Source organism: Triturus cristatus, chromosome 8, assembly GCF_964204655.1.
Source record: "Triturus cristatus chromosome 8, aTriCri1.1, whole genome shotgun sequence".
In the NCBI taxonomy this organism is placed as follows: Eukaryota; Metazoa; Chordata; class Amphibia; order Caudata; family Salamandridae; genus Triturus; species Triturus cristatus.
In genome coordinates, this window is record NC_140591.1 from 743,175,040 (window position 1) to 743,191,899 (window position 16,860).

Below are 16,860 nucleotides of genomic sequence, written 5' to 3' on the forward strand. Positions count from 1 at the left end.
AGAGGTTGTGGCAATATAATAGACCATTGTAGGCAGATGAAAGAGGCAGTGGTAGTACAACCATACATGCAAACAGACCAGATTCAGCCAGGAAACGTCCAATGTTTTTAAGCTCAAATGGGCTTTATTTGATCTTTCTTCTGTCTACAATCTCCTCTTTTTCAATGTAACTCAAAGGGGAAATTCAATACCCCCGTTTTTTTTCAAAATCTCCCTCTTACCAAGTTCAAAATGTTCGCAGGTATGGTACATTGGATCGTGGAAGGCAGGAGGAATTGGGGTAGGGACATGGACACTGATAACAGAGGACAGGAGGGACATGAAGAGGTGCACCAAACTGACCCTACAGGGCAGGCATCAGGGTTTGCAGCAGCACAATACACCACACAGGGCATGCGGGACGGGAGTGCAGCACAACAATCCATAGAAAGCAATAGGGAGGGGACAGGACCATGCACATGGACATCAGAGAACAGAGGGGAAAGAGGCAATGGTAGCTAGCTGACCATAATGGATAGACAGGAGAGAAAGCTGCAGAATAACAGACCATAAAGGGCAGGAGGGACGGATCAGGGGCATTAAAATGGAACAGACAAGCCAGGAGGGAGGGAATAGGGGTCTGCACATGGAAACAGAGGGCTGGGGGCAAGTGGGCAGGGCAGGAGCAGCACGATGACCATGGAGGTCAGGCAGGATGGGCACTAGAAGCAAGACACATCATGAAGAGCAACAGTGAGACTATGATGGCATACACACAGACCATGGAGGGAAGGTGGGAGGGGGTCTGGGGCAGCTAGCTGACCACACAGGGAAGGTGGGAGGGGACGTGGCAGCACAGAAGATCATGCATGGCAAGCGGGAGGGTTAGTGGCAGCACAATGGCTATGATGGGCAAGAAGGAGGGTGCAGGGGCATGCACAAAGGACCATGGAGGACAGAAGGGAGGATCAGGAACTGGGCACAGACAACAGAGTTCAGGAAAAGGAGCCTCACAACAGACCACGCGGGGCAGGCAGGAAGAGCAGTTGCAGAACAACAGGCCAGGGAGGGCAGAAGGGTGTGGCAGTAAAATGGACCATGGAGGACAGGAGGAAGGGGATAGGGGCACGGAATGTGGACAGGCAGGGTGGAGGTGGCAGGGACAGTTTACAGTCATCTGACAATGCTAGGCAGGTGGGAGGGGAGTGGCAGCTCAACAGAACACTCAGAGTAGATAGGAGTGGCAGGTCCATGGAACATGGTGGGCTAAAAGGATGGAGCAGGGGCATGCACAAAGACATCGGAGGGCAGGGGGAAGGAGAATAGGGTCAGCAAGCTAAGCACAGAGGCTAAGCAGGAGGTCAATGATGGGGCATAGAATTGGGCAATGGAGGGCAGGAGGAGTGGACTGGTACATCATGCTAAATGGAGGGCAGTGGCAGCACATCAGACCATGCATGGCAGGAGGGAGGAGGCTAGTCCATGGATTCAGACAATAGAGGATAGGGAGGAGGTGGATGGGGCAGCAAGCTAACTGTTCAGAGAAGGCGGGTATTAGGAACTTTATTCTTTTTAAAATGTGTGTCTGTGCGAACTACTTAAAATATGAACAAGTACGCAGCATAATCTCACTTTTATTCAGGAAAAAGAGGACGTTTGTGACTGTGACTCCAGGCTCACTTGGCAGAAACACCCCCTGACCCTCCACCCCTCATCGGAAAATGTAATGTCCGTGAAAAGTGTAGGTGAACGCAGTGTTATATAGAATATAGTCCTGAGAGCACGATTGAAAATGAAAACTAGATATAGTGTTTGGTATAAACTATGCACCAAAAAGTGTGATATAAGATGAACCGGGGCGTGAAATGTAATATGTAATGCATTGTGCGCAATGACAGATTCATTGGAGAGCGCGATATAGCACAGGCACTAGCGCGTGCTATGCGATATGCACCTTGGAGTGTAATATGCATACGGCAGTGTTGTGTAACCTAACTAGTCTCTAAAGTTGTAATATAAAATTTGTGCTGGGGAGTGTAAAGTTGCATATGCACTGTGAGAAAGATATGGATCCAAGATTGTAATATGTATGGCATAGCGCAGTGCGTTATAACATAGGCATCGAGGAGGCACGTTAGATGGGGCAATATAACCCGTGCGAAGGCAAGTGTGGCATGACATATTCACGGGGTGGTGTTACAGTGCACATGGGCAAGAGAGTGTCATAGCATACGCACTAGCTGGTAGAATACAACACAGAGGTGTGTGGTACTCGGTGGGCACTGGTGGGTGTAACACAGCATTGAGCTCAGCCAGGAGCGCGCTGTGACTTTCAAGTGAGGTTTGTCTCCTTTCCAGAGAGTAAAATAAAAAGTATTACACATCCGGCGGTGGATGTGTGTTTTATTAACCGTGAGGGGGGTTTCTTGCATAGTTTTGGTCAAATTTTTGTCAAATCCCCTTTGAATGGCTTGGTGTGCGTGTGTATTAAATGTGCCCGTCAATAGCTACCCATGTTTGTATAAATAAACAACAAGGGTGTCTACTTTGAGAGTGCCCACCGGCGGGGGTGCCGGAATTAGGCACGGTAGGGCGTCAGACACGCCAGAGCTTCACTAGCGGTGTAAATACATTCCACGTGGATTCATTGTATGCATAGTCGCCTTTTAATGAATATCACGGAAATTGTCATGGTGATAGTTACGTATGGTTTGTCCAGCATGTCCTAGGTGTTTCTATAATATATATTTAAAAAAAAATATTTAAAAAACAAAGGCCGGCCCTGGGGGATGGGGTCCCCGGGCCATAAGTGGCCTGAGGAGGGGGGCAACGCAGCCCCCCTCCTAAAGAATTTAAAAAAAATAAAGGCCATGCCCCAGGGGTTGGAGTCCCCGGGGCCGATTAAGGCCTCGGGAGGGGGGCCACGCGGCCCCCTTCTTAATTTTTTTTTTCTAAAAAAAAAATTAGGGGGCAGGCCCTGGGGGATGGGTTCCCAAGGGCCAATACATTAGAAAAAGAAGGGGCCCAAATAAATAAAAGACCGGCATCGTGCCGGAGGCCACGCCCCCTCCTTGCAGCACTCTGCAAACGTGCCCCCTGGCGAGTTGTAAGTCAGGGAATAAATTCCCCTTCAATACTGAGGGTCCCTGAGGGCCAACTAACCCAACAGGTATCTCCAGTATGCGCCAGGGAGCTGCGTTGCAGACAGGTGTTCTGAAGCCACGCCCATTTTGACACCTCTCTGCAACGCAGCTCTGTGGCGCTTACTGGAGGTACCTAGTGGGCTAGTTTGACCCTAGGGACCCTTAGGATTCAAGGGGACTTAATCTCTCAACTTAGAATGGCCACAGGGCGCGTTTACCCAGTGGTGAAGGGAGGGGACGGGGCCTGAGGTGACGTGTGCAAACACGCCCTGTGGCGCGTTTTAAGTTGGGGAAATAATTCCCTTTCAATCCTAAGGGACCGTGGGAGCCAACTAGCCCACCAGGTGCTTCCAGTAAGCGCCACTGCGCTGCGTTGCAGAGAGGTGGTGCAGGCCGTGCCCCTTTTTACACCTCTCTGCAATGGTGCTTACTGGACGAACCTAGTGGGCTATTTTGACCCTAGGGACCCTCAGGATTCAAGGGGACTTAATCTCCCAAATTAAAACGGCCACAGGGTGTGTTTACACATTGGGGAAGGGAAGGGACGGGGCCTGAGGTGACTTGTGCAAACACGCCCTGTGGCGCGTTTTAAGAGGTAGGTTTAATCCCCCTGCCCTATTATGTACTAGGGGCTTACAGAGGGGGTCATGCTAATAACAGGGGGACCCCAACACATAGTGTTCCCTAGTGTATGTAGGTGTTTTCACTGTATTCTAAGTGTCTTTTAACATAGCACTGGCTCTAGGACTGGTTAGTCAGACTCAGTTACCACCAGTATCCATCTGAAAAAGTTGAGGGTACAGGATGATTTTGATACAAGGCTTCTTTCTGCTTTTCTGTTTGTTCTTTCTGCACGTTATCCTTCTTCCTGCACTTTTCTTCATCTTTGAGGACTTCTGTTGCTTCTTTCTGCATTTTTTTTTTTCTATCTGTGCGTTTTTTCTTCTTTCTTCACATGTCCTATCTGTGTAGGCATAGTTAGAAATTAGCATTTAAAAAACCTTTGAAATTCACTGAAAAAATCATAGGTTTGAGGCACGTTATAGTTAGGAATTAGCATTGAAAAAACCATAGGTTTCGGGGCGTTATAGTTAGCTGGACTTTTCACTCGTACAAAACCATTGAATTTCCCCCGTTATAGTTAGTTCAGCTAACTATAACTCACACGCCCGCAATGCAGTGCTGATGACGTCACATATTACATCACTCATGACATGGTCAGTGACATCACTCATGACATCACTCATGACATCTCAAATGACATCACTGATGACATCACTGATGACATCATCCTTGTGAGAGAGTGGCAGACCTCCTCTCACCCTAATATAACCTTTGATACACACATTCAAAAATAGAAACTAACATTTTCAAAACAATGGACATACCAATACCAGTTACAACAACCTATTCAGTAATTCTAAGATCCACATACACATCCACTCATTCACCAACAGTCCTATACAGTCACTCATACATGTAGCCACTCATCATATGTACTCATACACCTATACATCCTGTTACACAACACACACACACACATAGTCACTTATGCTAATAAAGAATCAAACATCCATTTACTTGCATATACAGTTATACACACACCACCACACTTACTTCTACAGAAACTTACACATACTTAGTCTTTTAAATAATCACTTATAGAAACACATACTTATTCATATAGGAACTCTTCCAATCTCTCATTCTCACATATACTCACTTATATACCCCAATAGTCACATATACTAGTTTAAAGACACTATTGAGACAGTCATTCACTCACTAACACACCCATACACACACTCATCCACCCATACAGTCCTGCACACATGCTGTCTTCAACACATACAAACAGTGAGTCACTCATTCATGCATCTATGCACTACGTAATACCCCCCACCAAACCATACAGACACTCAGACACTCATACTGATACTCAAAAAACCAACTAACAACCTATATAGACACTCATGTAGCTACTCACCAACCCATGCAGCCACTTATACACAAAGTGAGAGACTGATACAGATATTGACATATTTAAACATTACTCACTAAGCCATGTATTCACTAAGGTACACTTAATCAGTCAGTTATACACTCTATTTTTTTTTAAAAATCATCCATTTAGACACTTATATGCCCATTTATTCTTCCATCGACCTTGAGATATACATATATAAAACATATTTAATTTTCAGAAAAACACACATTCACTGGATGATGTCATCAGTGATGTCATCAGTGATGTCATGAGTGATGTCACTGACCATGTCATGAGTGATGTAATATGTGACGTCATCAGCAGTGCATTGCGGGCACGCGAGTTACAGTTAGCTGAACTAACTATAACGGGGGAATTTCAATGGTTTTCTATGAGTGAAAAGTCCACCTAACTATAACGCCGCTGAAACCCATGTTTTTTTCAGTGAATTTCTAAGGTTTTTCAAATGCTAATTCCTAACTATAACGTGCCTGAAATCTATGTTTTTTTCAGTGAATATATATATATATATATATATATGTATATATATATATATATATATATATATATATATATATATATATATATATATACACATACATACAAGTTGGCTCCGTAGTTGGTAAAGTCACTGCGTCCGGCGGATCTGGCAAGTCCTGGAGGCTTCGAGGCAGCTGGGAACCCTGAAGCGATTGGATATGCTCTGGCAATGGAAACACGGGGCCCCATGCTGCAACAAAACGCGTACCTGAGGAAAACCGGACGGCGTGGTGCTGAACTCATAGAGTGGTGAAAACTCGGAGGAGTGGATCTGCGTGAGGTGGCTGCATCGCAAAGACCCCTGAACAACAAGGTACGAGATATTGCAAGTATTGTTCGAGAGGTGTGCATCCGAGAAGTCCACCTAAAAGTATCAATTGAACTTGAGGGGCTTACAGCGAAAAATAAGTTTGAATTCCTCACGCCAAAATGTCTGCCGCAGCGTTGCGGGATCGCGAGTCAGCGGCAGAGGAGATGCTTTCTGACTCTCCTTCGGTGCAGCGTGACAACAGTAAAGGCGCCAGCGAAGAAGCAAGTGGAGGGGCACAAAGTTTGAAAGAAAAATTCTGTATCCTAGAAAAACTTATGCACCAAGAGCAATCTAAATGGTGGGAATCCAAATCTTTACAGAGGTACCTTGATGTGGGTAGAATACCCAGGGGCTTAAGAATGATGATCGCCCCCAGCTACGACACACCAAACCCCCAGATGATGGCTGAGTGGGCTGAAGTAAACTTGGATTCCTCAAGGCGGCTAGTCCAGATACTAGTCAAGAATGCAGAAAGTGATCGGGGTGATTTGCAGATTAAGATAGATGCTCTTAATGAAGAAAGTTAAATATTAGGCGATTCCCAACAAAAAAATGATACTCCATGAGGAGATGATGACACAATTGAAAAAGGAGGAAGATAAGATTAAACATAGGAAGACTTACAAATTCAGAAGGGACAAGGAGGATTACGCCAATGGGCAAATCTTTACCTTTGCTCGCAAATATGATACATACAGATATGCAACAGCTAATAAATGAATGCAGGGTCAAAATCAATTGGAGAGAAATCCTTCACATGAAGAGGTCCCGTCAATATCTGATCTCAGCTCTGCAGCCGAAAGCGAGTCCGAAACAGAGGGGCAAAGATACCAGGCCAAACAGAGTACTATTAAACTCACTTTGGGTGAGGAGTTGCACTATTTACGCAGTAGAAGGGAGACATAATGACCTAGGAATCGACCGGCAAAAAACGACGAACCCAGACTAGACGGCAAAGGAGAAAAGCAGCCAGAAAGCACCAGCAACAGCAACAGACGACCTGCTCGTGGACGGGTGGCGGAAAACCTGGAAGATCAAGTAAAGGGAATATCACAAACACAGATCCCAATGGCACATAACGACAAAAATAAAAATACTATTATCAATCTGGCAAATGTTGATTTAACTGCGGCAGAACAACAATTACTCTCATTGGTACTTTCATATTGCCCAGAGTTAAACTTGGGCTGATATCTATAAATTTATAAGAAAGCTAAAATTAAAGAAGTTCCATCAACTCCAAACCCAGCTAAGGCACGTGGGGAACAGTATATCCACAAAGGACACCTTAGGCACTTCAAATCTTACAGTGGCAGATTATGATCTATTGAAGGACTTGCTCGAGCTGGATGAGGATGGTAGGGCCCCAGATGAAGCTCCAACTCAGGAAGCAAGCGAAAGTAGCACTTCAAGTTGCAGCCTATTGGGATGGGAGGTCTGTGGTAGGCTGGATACCCCTTTTAAAGTAAAATCAAAATGTATTCCCATCATGCCAAGAGAAGCTTTGGATGTTTTTAATGAACAAGTGGTAGCACAGGTGAAGAAGTTGAATATTACCATTAATAAAAATAAAAGAAGAGTATCAATTCATGAAAGAAAATATGGCCAAATTATAGCAAAACTTTTTAAAAAAATTTGTTTATTAAAGCTTGCAAGCAGAATACACATGCTCCAATTCCGAGCCACCAATATCCACAGAGCATAAAATATCGCAAGCATTTTAAGATGTAGGTGAAGCAGAGAAACTTATACAACAAAACAGCTGCTCCGAGAGCCAACTACCCCCATCCCCCCAACCCCCTCCCCCGACACTTGATGACAAGCAATATCATATACACAAAAGCACATGTATGTCAGTGACAGGCAAGCATGATGACACGTTTCCTGAAAAGACGACAATACTCCACTGTACTGTACAGATTCAAGGGAATGGCGAGGAAACAAAGATGCCAGGCATAGGACATATTACAAATCGGGATTCATACTATACATGGTAAGTGGGGCCCAGAAGTCTTTAGGACGAGAAGACTCGGGAAGTTCCTCCGCATAGGTCTCTAGTTGTTCCCGGCAGTAGGTCAGATCCCGAACCCATTTTCAGATCGTAGGGAGATTCCTACCACCCCAACACTGTGCCACCGCTTGCTTAGCCAGCAAGGTCGCCACGGCAACCAACCGTCTGTTACATGGTTTCAGGGACTTCACATCTCCCAGCAGGCACACCTCAGGCACACAGCGCACTTGCTCCATCACCACCTCAGTCAGTACAGCCACCACCCCAGCCCAGAAGGCCGCCACCTCCGCACACTGCCACGATAGATGCACAAAATCAGCATCAGCATTACCACATCTAATGCAACACACATTGTCCCGCAGTCCATATTTCCGCAAATGCAGTGGCGTGTAATACCACTGATGGAGAAACTTGAAATGTATGATACGCAAATTGCAATTGGCGGTGAGGCGCCCCGTCAGTTTACAACAGAATTGCCAATGATCGAGCGGCAAGGTATGCCCCAGTGTTGCGTTCCATTTAAGATATGAAGGGTGCTCTTCTAAATCAACCTCCTGTTGGGACGCTGCATACAATCTGGTGATCAACCCCTTGCGCTCCTCCCCAGTTAGCAGGACCTGCAGTGCGCGCAATGGCCAGGGGTCAGCTGGGTAAGCGGTATAGACTGCCCTGACCGCCTGCCGCACCCTGACATATGTGAAACACAGCATCGGGCTGGAGGTCTGACCCGCCTGAATATCCTGCAGGGATCGGAATTGGCCCTGCTTGTATAGGTCACCCATTTGTACGACCCCAACCGCTTGCAGTGTACGCAGGGCCAGACGGTCCTGTGCCACAGAGATATCCGGGTGAGCCGCAATAGGCAGTTTTGGAGCATAAAGGTAACTAAGCTGAGCCCTTTGGGCAAGGGCACACCAGGCCCAGGCGGTACACAGCACCCGATTAATCTCCGTCCGAGGTTCCCCGTCCCAACTGAAAGGGCAGCCGCAACAAGCGGGAGGGGGAGGATAGCATCAGCCTCTATTACTGTGTGTGGAAGGAACCACTGTGGAAAGAACCAGTAATGTGCGAATTGCGCTTGGGCGCACAAATAATACAAACGCATGTTGGGTGCTTCAAAGCCACCACGGTCTAAAGGTTGCATGAGGGTGTTCCAGCTACAGCGAGGCTCCCCCCCTAGGCGAACGACAACAGGGCTTCCTGCAGTGCTTTGAAGAGGGAGAGATTCAAGCAAATAGGAATGTTTATGGACAAGTACAGCAATTTACGCAAAATAGACATTTTGAGTACTGCAATACGGTCTGCCAGGGAGAGAGGCAGTCGGGCCCAGCCCGCAGCCCTGTCCGTAAGGGAAGAGATGGTGCGACCATAATTCAGGGATAGTACCTGCTCAGGGTCCCTATGTAGCCAGATACCCAAGTATTTTATCGGGTCCTGGGTCCAGGAAAGCGGGAAATCCAATGGGATCTCGCAGGTACCGGCCGTGAGAGGGAAAACAGTTGATTTATCCCAGTTGATCCCCAATCCGGAGGAGCGTTAAAATTTCACATATTCCCAAAGCAGTTCAGATAGTAAGGTTGTGGGTTTACGGACGTATAAAAGCATATCGTCCGCGTAAAGTGAAACTATAAGCGGGCGCTGCCGAAACAGCAGTGCCGCTGATGCATGCAGTTGGCGAAGCTTACAAGCAAGAGGCTCCAAAGCCAAAGCAAAGAGCATCGGCGATAGGGGGCACCCAGCCATTGACGCGAACCCTGGCAGCAGGTTCGGAGTACAAAACGCTAATCCACTGAAGGAAGAATGGAGGAAAACCCATTCTCAGCAGGACGGTAAACATGTAGTCCCATTTAAGGGAGTCAAACGCTTTTGCTGCATCAAGCAGCACAGCCACAGCCTGAAAATCGGAGTCAAAATAGTGTAGTGTGGCGAATAGTGTGCGTAAATTGTGCATGGTAGACCTGGCGAGCACAAACCTCGATTGGTCGGGAAGCACCAATAGGGGAATAAGAGGCTGTTCACGCGTAGCAATCCTTTTAGCCAAAATGTTTCAGTCAATATTAATAATGGAGAGGGGCCTGTAGGAATTGCAATGGTTAGGTGCTTTGTCAGGCTTCAGCAGCATAACCAGGAGAGCCTCCCTCAGAGAGGGTGAGAGGCGACCCGTGTCATATGCTTTCGCGAACACCTCAAGCAGTCTAGGGGCCAGTTCGTCCGCATACGATTTATAAAATTCGCTAGGAAGCCCATCTAATCCCGCAGCTTTGCAGGTGGGAAGGGATATGATAGCAAGTTTGACATCCTCTTCGTCAAAGGGCTGGGTAAGATATTCCCTATGACCGGAGGACAGCAACCCAAGAGCAACATCATCGAGATATTCATGTATCTCGGCCTGCGGCACTTCAGTTCTAGTTGCATACAAGGTGGTATAGAAATCCACTATAGTCCCGCTAATATCCGCTGTGGTGTAATGTGTCTGCCCCGATTCATCTCTGATATAGTCTGGCTCCCGAGGATCAGGCAGCTTCTGAGCCAGGGAGCGACTAGGTCTGCCCCCTCGCCATAATAGTGAGCCTTGCTACGTTGAGACCTATGGGCCATCTCTTGATCGACCGTCTCATTATGTTCGGTAACCAAGTCCCGAATCTCCGCGAGTGTCGATGGAGAAGGGTCCAGATCGTAGGACCATTCTAGAGCGGAAATGTCAGCAGCCAATTTATGAATCCTATGCCTCACATCCCTCAAGACGCCTGCCTGTGCCCCCATGCACACCCCCCTAATGGTCACTTTAAATGCTTCCCAGAGGACGCCTGCACTGTCAACCGTGCCCTCATTCTCCTTAAAACAATTATGAATAGCCTCCCCAATGTCATGCTTAAAAACAGGGTCTGATTGCGAGGATGGCTGCAGTCGCCAGGTGAATGGAGGACGCTGGCATGCAGGATCCTGCAGCTCAAGGAGCACAGGAGAGTGGTCCGAGAGCGTCCAAGCCATGTGACAGACATCCACCACCCAGGTACACGCAGCTTCAGTAACCAATCAGAAATCCAGGCGGGACCAGGTCCCATGTACGGAGGAAACAAAAGTACTCTCAGCCGCCACACATCCCACAACCGGCCAGCATCCATCAGTCCTAACACTGCCTCAGATGCCTGCTTAGGCCATGTATTCTCATTAACCTTGCGGTCCACAGTCATATCCAAGCACACATTGAAATTGCAACCCCAAAGTATCTCTGCATCCGGGAAACTAGCAATGCGGCGCCACACATCTGAGAAGAAGGCGTGATCATCAATATTCGGGCCGTACACGTTCACCAACAACACACTTGCTCCACCCAGTCGCCCATGTACAAGCGCAACTCGGCCTGAGTCATCCGTGTCTGTACGAATGACCGAAAAGGGGACACCGCGCTTAATCAATATCATTACCCCCCTTGCATAGCTGGAATAGGAGGACATTACGCACACCCCCGCCCACCGGGCCCCAACATTTCTTTCAGACAGTTTTGTGAGATGGGTTTCCTGTAACAGGGCTACCTGGACATCCATTCTGTCCAGAGCAGTAAACACAGCGCAAATCTTTCTAGGGGTGTTGAGACCAAGGATATTCCAGGTTAACAGCCACACCTTACCACTCGTGATATCAGGAGAACCTTTTGAAGCCTGCCAAGTAGATGAATGAAACGTGTCATGCCCGCTCCTGCAAGGATAAAGATGAATACACCAGACCACAAACTGTAAGTGCCGGACCCCCCTCCAACCCCACACCCCCTCGCCCCAAATCCCCCCAGCTCCCCCCACCTCCAGCCCCCTACCCACTTCAGCGTCCCCAACTCACTAAAGCCATCCCAACTATCCCCACCCCAACTCAAACCAGAGAAAGTCAATGAAGGCTGTAGAAGGGGTATTCCCATGGGGGCGTCAGAGTGCCACTAACCGCCTAACTAGTAGGGGGTGGCTGAGCAACACACCATATGTGCCTGGTAGAGTCATAACTTAGAGTCCAGTGTCAAGAAAGCACCGTAGCATAAAGACAAAGAATAAACCTGATAGTGTCCACCTGCACGAAAATAAGAAACATGAAATGCATGAAGGCAAAGCATATAACAATGTAAATACAACGCTGCCTGAGAAGCCAATCAGTGAGTCAAAATGACAGTATGATTCCAGCATCTCTACTGTTCTTCAGGATCAGAATGAGTCTGGGATTCGCGCCGCCTTCTCTTGAGATGTTTTGCATGTTCCATTGCGGCCTTGGGGTTGGTGAAAATCTTGGAGTCTCCGTCCGGACCTATCTTTAGACGAGCGGGGTATGGAACACCTTCAGATTGCAAGAACTTTTTTACCACTCCAAATTCCCGACGTGCGGCTTGTACAGTCACAGTGAAATCAGGAAAGAAGGAGAGAGTATTGCCTTGATGCTGATGGTGCCTTTATCTCTGGCCATGCGCAGCATAGTGTCTCGTCCCTGTAGTCAGGACTCGTGCTATAACAGGGCGCGGGGGAGCCCCTGGGACCGGCCGAGCCACAAGGGAGAGGTGGGCACGCTCAATTATGAACATGGGGGAGAGCAGTTCAGTACCAAAGATATCTTTGATCAAGTTTTCAACGAAGGTGTCCATTCTACCCACGATGGTTGATTCTGGAAGCCCTGTAATTCGAATATTATTACGGCGAGAGCGGGCCTCCAAATCCTCATTCTTGGCCTGAATGAGGGAGAGGACTTTTTCCATTTGGAGCGCTTTCCCTGCTACCTCACTCAGCCCCTCCTCTGCTGCAAAAACCCGTTGCTCCACTTCGCCAACGCGGGCACCCTGTTTTTCGAGTTGCGACCACATATAATTAAGGCGTTGGTTTACAGCAGCCATGGTGCCCTCTGTAGACTGAGACTGCGCTGCATGGCCAATAACTTTGTCTCTAGTGTGGATGGACCTGCATCCTGGGCATCCCCTTCAGAGTCTGAGGCCGCTTTGTGTGGGGTCTTAGAGGACTTTCGCTCCTCAAACGTGAGGTGGGGTTGAGTCTTATCAGTTCTGCCCATCTTGACAGCAACCGAGTCCCTCTTCCGCAGAGGTGCTGTAAAATGGTGGAGGGAGCTAACAGCACAGCAATTACTCCGGGGAGTTCCGAAGCGTACCACACAGACAGATACCTAGCGGCGCATGCTTCCAAGCTACTCAACAGACCCTACAGGATATTCTCCACATTGAAGCAGTGAAGCAAGGTGTCAGGAACCCAGTATAAAAGTGTATCGCAGGGTAGCTCTTCCAAGAGTAGCTGCCAAGGTACCCCAGCAGGTTGAAATGGGTCACTACGCAGGAGGAATCCACTCGGACTCGAGGAGGCTAGGCCACAGACACCCCAGGCCCTGCAGGGTGCAGAACAAAGATGGCATGCACAGGATGGGCGCCAGCAGCCTAGCAATCCAGCCACAGTTTGTTTGAGGCAGCCCAGCCGCACACGTCAGGCAGGCACCAGCTGAAGATAGACACCCTTGCCCCAATTACCAGACCAAGGGACGCAGTGCGACGCTAACGCTACACAGGACCGCGATGTCAAGATGGCGGACCCCCTGGAGATCCAGAGCACTCCGGCCGGGTACAGCACCCGGGCTCAGAGAGGTAGGTAGAGTAGGGCAGCCGCAAGTCAGCACTCACCACGCAGCCTCCTCCAGCAGCAATTTGACAGCCTCAGCGGTGCGGCACTCACCAGCCAGCCGGCTGACCCGAGGCGGACCCCCGTAGCACCGCACGCCTGCCCGCCCCAGCCACAGCTCGCGGGCCGCGGCCTACTCCCGGGCCCGCACCCGCCTCTACAGTCACTGGCAGGGGACGAACCGCACCCCACTCACCGCAGCCAGAGCAGGCAGCACTCCACACACCAGGGCCGTCCCGCAGTTCACCTCCGCACCGCAGGCTCCACCAATATCCGCACTCCTCAGCCAGACCGGAGCTCTCACCACACCTCGCAGATGGCAGCGCAGCGCTCCACAGCTTTCCGCTCCACGTTCTGCGGCAGGGGACACCAGGCACTTAACGACGTCGCACTCCTCCCGACCTTCACAGTGCGGCCCCCCCCCCAAGGCACTAGTACACTTATGCCAGTTGAGATGTTCCGCGCTCAGGGAAAAGCGGCGGCCGCCATTTTGCGGAGGCGCCACCAGGGAAGATCAGCGCCGTGTTCGGTGGGTGAACAGCTCCTTCAGCAGCCTAAAAGCAGCGCAGGGAATTCCAGGTGACTTCACAGGCCGGAAGGCTACTTTAGGGGCTCAGATGCAGGTATTTTCAGGCAGATAGTAGGCGGATTGGCGCTCAGCCGGGCAGAGCCTCACTAAAGTGCGGCCATCTTGCCAGGCGCCCTCTAGCGCCCCCGATAGCAAAACTTAAGGAAGGAGAAATTCGGATAAGGGAGGGAACATTGTATTGTGGCCCTTACAGAAATATTTGAATTAAGCTTATTCTCAACTGAATAATACTGATTGCTACAGCAAGAGCTCCTTTCACAAATTCAAAGCCACTCCGGATCTCTTTTGTACAAAACTGTTGGCATGGAAAAGCAGAGGTCTTTTGAGTCTTGAGGAATATGCATATTTGAAGAAGGAGCACCCTACAATACCTTCAATATATTTCATTCCCAAAGTACATAAAGACATCAAAAGACCACCAGGAAGGCCCCTCATTGCTGTATGTGATGGACCATTTGAGAACATGTTCAGGTATATTGACTTCTTTTTACAAGAACATGCCCACAATCTTAAATCTTATGTGCAGGATGCAAGTGATTTTATTCAAAAAATCAAGGATATACACTGGCACAAGCGTTATTATTTAATATCTCTTGATGTATCCTCATTGTATACTTGCATAAGAAAACGATGATGGGTTAAGAGCTGTTGAGTATTTCTTGGCTAATAGGCCACTTAATGTAATGTAATGTAATAGTATCTTATAGAGCGCACTGCAACTCGACGAGCATCCTGGCGCTGAAGAGGGAAAAGCAAGGAATTAGAAACAGGTAGAGGAGTATTACGTTTTTTTGGAAAAAGCCAAGTTTTAAATAGTAAACGAAAGACCATGAGGTCATTCAACTGACGCAACCCCAGGGGAAAGGATTTAGAACTCAGATAGAGGATTATTAAATTTTTGGAAAAAGCCAGGATTTAAGTTGTTTACGAAAGACCATAGGGTCTTTCACCTGGCGCAACTCCAGGGGCAAAGCATTCCATAGTCTTTCAGCTGCGACACTAAAAGCTTGTCCCCCCGACCTAGTTCTTCTAATTCGAGGTATTCCCACCCGGCAGGCTGTGGAGGATCGAAGGCAACGAGAGGGTATATACCAGCGAAATTTAGTCTGCAATGGAAGGGGACCCATACCATGCAGTGCCTTAAACACAACACAGAGGGACTTAAAATAAATCCTCTGTGCTATGGGGAGCCAGTGCAGCTCCGCAAGGGCCTGAGTGGAGGAAGAGTGACGGGGGCGCATCTGTGCCAACTTAGCTGCCATATTCTCAACTCGCTGCAATTTCCCGATCAGAAATCGAGGGGATTCCAGCAGTAGTGAGTTACAGTAATCCAATCTGCTCAGGATCACACTCCTAACTACCAAGGGACGCACATGAACTGGTAGCAGGGGGAGAATCTTCCTCAAGATTCTTACCAGAGAGAAACAGGTCCCCAGAGTCTTGTTAACATGTGACTCCAAGCACAGCTTTTCATTAAATATAACTCCCAAGTTACTTAAATTTGCACAACATAAAATGTTGATCGATATGCTGACCTTCTGTCTTGAAAACAACCTTTTCCTGTTTAAAAATCAAATGTACCAGCAGATACAGGGTGTGGCAATGGGGGCCAGCTTCTCCCCCAGCTATGCCTGTTTGTTCATGGGCTGGTGGGAGGAGCTGGTCCTCAAGAGACAGTTCAAGCACATTTACAAAGAAAACATTATTTCATTATTGTTTTATATCCAACTCATATGAGCAGCACAGTTAAGAGCCAACATCATCAGACTCAGAAACATTCCCCATTTACTCTAGCAATTATTCAGGAGCGCCTATGCAATGAAGTCCTTCCCACTGCTCTGCAGTCTTCTTGACCTTTTGGACATGGCGCGGTTCATATTTGGGTACTGCACCACTGATTATACTCAACTAACCCTACCCCCAAATCCAACTATCCCCATCAACCCCCCTCCCTCACCACCCTCCCAGGCGTGTCACAAAAGGGGCCAACCACTACAGCTCCGGAGAGCTAAAGCCAGAAGTGTTTAGTGCATCGAAACAGGTGAAATCGCTATGGGGTCAAGCATCCCTCGCAAGGGCCGATTGCAGTTGTGGACTGACATGATAAGGTGTGCTCAAACCTGACTGTTTGTCAAGCTATGGCTGCCACGGGGCCATCTGCCGGGGCATCATCATCTTCGAAGAAAACATTATTTCATGGCTAAGATTTATTGAGAATTCGTTTATTGTGCACAGAGGCAGAAGCCAGAGAATTTGTTGCACTAATCAATGTCAATAATGTTAACTTGAATTTTACATCTAGTACTAGTGACAGAAACATTACATTCTTAGATGTGCAAATCAATGTAGTAAATTATATTTTGACCACATCATTGTATCGTAAGGACACGGCAGGTAATACAATGTTACATGCGTCTAGTGCGCGTCCTCCGCACCTGATACACAGCATTCCCTATGGGGAGATGCTGCGTATACGCAGAATATGCAATGAAGAAAAACATTTGAAAACTAAACATATGGAAAGTAAAAAGCGATTCTTGAAGAGGGGCTACAAAACACAAATTATAGATGCCGCCATAATGAAATCTAGAAGTCGAGCGAGGGAAGACCTTTTGCAGTATAATACAAAATTTCAAGGTGGAGTTAG